Genomic DNA, 7,375 nt, shown 5'->3' with positions numbered 1-7,375 from the left:
TGATTCATAGTGTTAGTATGGAAGGGTTTACCCCTAGGTGTTTGATCTTACGAATGCTTTGAGGTATCTATATTAGTGCTTAGGAAAGAGAAATAATAAGAAGGGACAATTGGGAATAAGTTACGATATCAGATAATTTTTGACAACTTGAAATGTTTTGGTGATAACAATGCTTAAGGACTTAATGTGTGATAGTAATAAAGTTAAATTAGTTTAGCCATTGATTTAAGCTCTTAGTGACATTAATCTTTTAGTGACTATAGTCGAGTTGTTAACATATGATTAAACGATCTCATAATGATTTTTTCCTAAGGTGTATCAGATGATGATGTGTAATCATTATACTACTTAATATTGATAACTAGTTACAATATGTGAGTATGCCATTGATATGATATATTGTGAGTTATGTATGAATTGATTGATGTGCCTTGACATTTATACAATTGATGTGTATAGATCTTGCGAAGGCCATATGATGAGAAGTCTAAGCAAGGCTTAGCCATGATATGATATGATAAGACATGTGATATGTCAATTAATGAAATCATGTGAAATGTTATGCATAGCTCGAGTCTATTTGACATGTATCATATGCATAAAAGTGTTTTTAAGGACACAATATGAAATATACTGCTAGGAAAGGTCCCTTTGTATAAAAGATTAGGGATCACTCCTTGAGGATAATTTGGTTTGAAAGTCCTAGTCTCGCCATTTATGTGCATGAGATGTATCTTATGTGGCTCAATTATGCTGACTAGACTCTGATAGTATGTCCTCTTAGTGAGAGTATGTAGAGGGTGTTACTCGAAATGTACTCGTAGACTATTCTACATGTATTATTAACGATAATGCACAATGTAACATAGTAAGTTGGTTCAGGATTTAGGGGATGCTAGAGGGAAGAGTATATAAGACTTTCTTTGAGAATAGAGCCTCATAAGCTCATTCTTAGAGGAATTATAGAGAGAAGTTTTAGAGAGAAAGGCTCTAGGTTCGTGAGCTCATTTCTCTCCCAAATTCCTTTGTTTGATTCTTTTTCTTCTCTAGATCACTAATCCCTTCTATCTTTTCTTGGAATTCAGGCTAGGAAGCTAGTTTTTGGAGGATTGGAGTCTGCAGGTCAAGCTCCGGGAAATTTCTTCTTCTTCTCATTTCTTGGCTGTTCTGAGTCAACTTTTAGGTGAAGGAAGCTAGAATGTAGGTTATTTGGTTGCATGTGAGTTTAAAAACTCAATTAATGCATGAATTTTGAGAATCAATGGTTGAATTGAAGTAATTGCTTATTTTGGGGTTTTGGGCAAAAATGAGGTTTTTGGTGATTTTGAAGCATTGGGTGAGTGCTTGTTGACTCTGAGAATTTTTTTGAATTGTATGAAGTCTATGTATTTCATTTTATGGATTGCATATGGTTGGGATTTCCTGATTTTCAGGTTTTGATGCGATTTTTTAGGTTTTGGAGGTTGTTGTATGAATTTGCGTCGGCAACATGTTCTTGGCGCTAGGCGTGTATTCATCAGAGGCAGCCATTTCCTAATCACGCCAGGCGCAATTTGAGATGGGAGTCTCTGGATGTGTCATGCCGAGCGTAAGAAGAACCACGTCGGGCACGATATCAGATAGTTGCTTTGTTTGACATTTTACTAATATGGCACCGGGCGCAAGATGGGTGCGCCGGGCGTGGAGACCTTTGAAGGTCTTTGTTTGAATGACACCGGGCGTGGTAATTCCACGTTAGGCGTGGGAGAGTCTTAGAGCTCTCGGGTTGGGTTTAGGCCGGACGCAAACTGACTTGCGCCAGACGTGAGTGTGCTTGGCGTTATGTTTGAAAATGATGCTTTTGCATGTTTAAAGTTGAAGTTGGACCATATATGTATGATATATGATGTGTTGTGATGTATGATTCATATGTATGCTTGGTGATGATATATATATATGTGTGTGTGTGTGTGTGTGTGTGTGTGTGTGTGAATGTTTAACATGATTTGGCATGTATTTTCATATGAGAATGATATTGATCATGATGGTGGATTGACCATGTATGATGTATGATGTATGCTGCATTACTGCATGTGATGTCTTATGGCATGTGTCTAGCTTAGGACTTGAGGAGAGGGAAAATATTTTTGAACTGGAAAAGCTCACATAGAGTCTCTTGAGTGTGGTGCTTGGATAAGCTGCTAGTTTTGGGTGAGAGTGGTGCTTGGATAAGCCATTGGTTTGGGTGAGTCTCCTCTAAGTCCGTAGCTAGTCAGTGGGCGAACTCCACAAGTGATTTGGTGATGCATGCCAAGGTTGTGGTAAGCTTGTACCCAACTGTGCTATACCTGACGGTGGAACCAGACTTCCAAGTGTGTAAGTGACATCATCTGAGTAAATTCAAGTGGGGATTTGTATCTCGGTTAGCCTGTGACCGAGTAAGCGCATTGGATGTGAAAACGGTTGGGGTGATTACGGTAGGATGAGATGTTACTTATACTGCTCTATTGTTAGGGAGATCTCCTAGGTGAATGCGTGACGATGCATTAGATGGTTGATAAGCATTGATATTTGTCATGAGTTGCATTTATTGCATGATTGCTATTATGATGAAGTATATGGTGTTTGACTTCATGATTGATAGGTTGATGATTGATAGAGATGGAAGTCCCTTGGGACATGATTGGATAATTTTGTAGTATAGATTATTATTCTATACTTGTATGGTTATTTATTGAACTCTAGATTACCTTTCTGTTTCCATGTGGATGGATTGCGATGATCATACTATGTATGGGAGCATGTCAGGGTTAGGTTGGAGCTAGTTGCTGTGATCGCTGTGAGACGTGGAGTTTTGTCCTTATGTTAGAGTTATCATTTTGGGTAACTGTTTTGTCTGTGCTTGACCAGTACTAGGGCAATATTATTTTGGATGACTTTAAATACATAGTACTATATTTCGTATATAAATATTTGATTCCTTTTATCACTTCCTTTATGTATATACTCTGTTATCCAGCTTAATATTTTATCTTAGTTGATTAGTATCGTTAGCACGATTCCTCTAAGTGTAAGAACCATGACGGGTCATTACACACAAGTGTGATGTTTTACTAGTACCACGTGCAGGATAACATGTAGTTTGCATCCGTTGCATAATGTATCTTAATGTTATGTGGTATTTAGTTGTTACATTGTGAATGAATAGAATATGCTATATGATCAATATGCTTAAGTTATGTTGTTGATATATGTCTTGTTTGTGTTTGGCTGTTCGGCTACATCTTACGCCATGAATTAGAGTAATATGTTTCTCACTTCCCTTGTTTTGTGTTGTTCTTCTTGTATGTCATTGTAGGTAATCTTTAACATGATGTTGAGAATGTTGGTGATGATGCTTAGTCCTCATAGAAGGATTATGCTCTAATAAAATGTGACATCGAGACTTAGTTAGGGATTCTTTTTTTTTTGTCATGTTTTGAGTTAATTGTTAGTTTTCTTGTAATAGATTTTATTGGGATTTCAATTGGTTTTGTCTTGTAAAAAATGTGATACCTTCTATGTTGAACACATTAAATTTTTTTTTATGAAAGACTTTTTTATTCAATTTTATTTATTCGTGTATTTTGGTATGTAGGATAGGAGTTTTTTACTCAAATAATACTATTTAAAATTTTTTTTTTACCCAAATAGCAACTGTACAAATTTATTTTTCCAACTAGCACCATTTATTGTTCACGTTCGGAACGGGCCGTTCTGAAACCAGAACGGGCCGTTCTGGATTCAAAATTAGCACATAAAAAGTGGAACCAGAACGGGCCGTTATGAATCTGGAATGGGCCATTCTGGCCTATAAATAAATATTTTTTGTTTGATTTTCACTTATCAAATACAAAAACTCAGAAACTAACATCAAATAATTAAATTTATTGAATATTAACATTATAAATATAACTAAATAAATTTATTAAAATTCATTACAACAATAAAAATCAATAGTGGAGGAAACTGAATTCATTACCAATATTTGGGTATGTCTTCCTAGTGTGACCAGGGGTGTGACAATAGGAACAAATTTTTACACGATTATGTTGTTCTCTAATGTTCATCTTTGTTCTAATCTTGCTGGACTTTGGCCGACCCTTGAAAGTTCTCTTGAGTTATGGATTTGGCCACAAAGTTGAAAGAAATGCAACATCCGAGAGAAGTTTGACTTGTTCGGAGATTTACAGTAAGGTTAAATGAAATGTGGTATGATTGCGGCAAGTTCTAGAAAGTTCATATCTCTTGCTCGCATGACCCGCTGAGAGATTTACAATAAAGCTAAATGAAATGTAGTATGATGATGGCAAGTTCTAAAAAGTTCATATCCCTTACTCGCATGACCCGTTGAGAGATTTATAGTAAGACTAAATGTAATGTGGTGTGATTGCGGCAAGTTTCAGAAAGTTCATATCCCTTCGCATGGTCACACCCCTGATCACACTAGGAAGACATATTCAAATATTGGTCATGAATTCAGTTTCAGCCACCATTGATCTTTATTGTTGTATTAAATTTTAATAAATTTATTTAGTTATATTTATAATGTTAATATTCAATAAATTTAATTATTTGATGTTAGTTTCTGAGTTTTGGTATTTGATAAGTGAAAATCGAACAAAATTTTTTTTTTATAGGTCAGAACGGCCCGTTCCAGATTCAGAACGACCTGTTCTGGTTCCACTTTTTATGTACTAATTTTGAATCCGGAATGACCCATTCTAATCCATTCGTCATGTGTTATTTTTTAATCTGGAACGGCCCGTTCTGGTTTCAGAACGACCCATTCTGAACGTGAACAGTAAATAGTGCTAGTTGAGGAAATAAATTTATACAGTTGTTATTTGGGTAAATTTTTTTTAAAATAATATTATTTGAGTAAAAAACTTGCAGGATAGAGGGTGTCACTTGGAATGAGATGGATTAGCTAACCATTCTAGTTGTACCACATAACTAAAATGAAAGTGCAATAGAATTTGTCATAAGGTTTACCTTTCAACTCGATTCTTCTTTACCAATATGCTATATGAAAAAGTCAATTGGATTGGAAAATGTAATGACAAGGGAGTGTGGTTACAATAACAACTCTATTGTCCTGGTTTATCTAAATTTAAGGTGACCGTGTATAGTCTTTATTTTCACTTTCTTGTGACATCAAGCAAGTTGAAGAAGATGATTAATAATAGGGAATAAGAAAAATTAGGCTTTGAAATATTTTCCCATTCTTTTCTCATATTATTGTCACTTTTATGATATTGTGGTTTCTAAATTTTTCTTGTGCATTAAAGCATGCAAAAGTAATAGAGGTAAAGTGATAAAAATGTCATTTCATCATTATTCCGTGGTGATGTTATTAGCTTGTTCTTGTTTGCAATTTATATCATTTCACTCAGACTTTTTTAGCTTGGCCTTAATAGTGAACAATCGATTGATAGCTATTGACAACCTATTGACATGAATCAAATATAACATTTCTAATTATGACAACCTAGGGATGGCAAAATGAGCCGTGGCCCGCGGGCTGACCCGCTGGCCCGCAAAAAATTGGCAGGCAGGGCCCATTATTTCAGCCCGCCAACCCGCCAAGCCCGCCTTGTCAAGCCCGCCAACCCGGCGGGCCAAATAGCAGGCTGGCCCGTCCCAACCCGCCAAGCCTGCATAGGTGATTTACTGATTTAGTGATTGGGCTAGTATAAATAATAGGCTTAATATAAAAAAAAAAAAATCAGGCTTAATAGAGCCCATTTCCAGCCACCGAAGAGCCAAAAAAATCAGGCCCAACAGAGCCCATTTCACTACTTCCTGACCCCAATGTTATTTTGATGATTACCGTTAATTCACTAGTTGTCATTTTTAACATTTTTCTTAAGTAAATGAAATTAATATTGGTACATGTTGGTGAATGCATAAAATTAACTGTAGAATGCGGGCCACGTTGCACAACTAGATGCTCAAAGACACAGTACAAGAAACCGTGCTTGTTCTTCTGCAAAAAGTGTTGTGCCAAGTGCTTATGTGTGCCTCCCGGTACTTATGGTAACAAGCAATGATTCCTTTTTTTATAATTTTTTTCCATTTTTTTTTATTTAAACATAATATATATATATATATTTTTTTCATTTTTTTGCAAAATATTTTTTGGGTATACGGGCTGGCCTGCCGGCCCACCAACCCATCCTTAGGCGGGACGGGCCAACATTTTCAGCCCGTTTTTTATTGACGGGCCAGCTTAGCCCGGCCCGTTTTTGGCGGGCCATTAGCGGGGTGGGCCAAAACGGGGCGGGCTGGCCCGTTTTGCCACCCCTATGACAACTTATAGGTTTTATTTTATATCTAACATTTTAGCCTCTATGATATATAGGTTAAATATATATTATTATATAACTAAACATTATAACAAATTATATACACAAATAAATACTATGATATGATATGATTTGTAAAGCTATTTATACATCATATGATATAATTCGTAATATTCTTATACATATATTTTAGCACGTATATTTCACAAATTAAATATTTATTATATATAACTAAAATTTATAATAAATTATATATATATATATATAAATATTATGTTTAAATGTATAATACATATTTAAAATTTATATAAATAAATATTTTAAAGATATAAATTATATTTTAGATTTAAGATAAATAATTTATATTATAATATAAAATTATTTTTAATCATTGATAATTTATTTTAAGAATGTTATTCATAAATAATATGATAAGTAAAAAAGTTAAATTTTATAAGAAGTTAAAAAATTTTCTAAAAACGTTATTAGAATATCCTTTAAAAATATTATCGTTAGTATATAGGAGTTATTATGATATGATATGATTTGTATATGATATAATATGAAATAATCTTATCTAATTTTTATCATTTATAGTTACCTTTTTAATAATGATATTATATTATAAAAATATAATAATAATATTGTGATAATTAGTTGTGTATATTTTAAATATTTTTATTTTTTTAAAAATATTTATGATATTTATTGTAATATTATTTTACTATTTTTATTATTTATAATTCTCGTTTTTAAAATTGATAATTTTAAATTAAATACTAAGGCATTTTTTAGACATAGTTTTCTTTAAAATAGTTCTTTTGAAAGTATTGTTGGTACTTTCATATAGTAAAATAGTTCTTTTTATTATCATATTCGTATAATAAAATAGTTCTTTCATTATAATGTTGTTAACTCAAGGTGAAATTATTCAAAAAGTATTTGAATTTAATTTTCAGCGAATTTTTTATTATCAAATTTTACGTATCTTTATCTTATTAAATCAGATTAATTTAAAGATAAATCTTAAGATAAACAGTAACAAAAAA

This window comes from Cajanus cajan, chromosome 10 (genome assembly GCF_000230855.2).
Source record: "Cajanus cajan strain Asha chromosome 10, NIPB_CcT2T_4, whole genome shotgun sequence".
Lineage (NCBI taxonomy): Eukaryota > Viridiplantae > Streptophyta > Magnoliopsida > Fabales > Fabaceae > Cajanus > Cajanus cajan.
Note: the sequence above shows the minus strand (reverse complement) of the source record.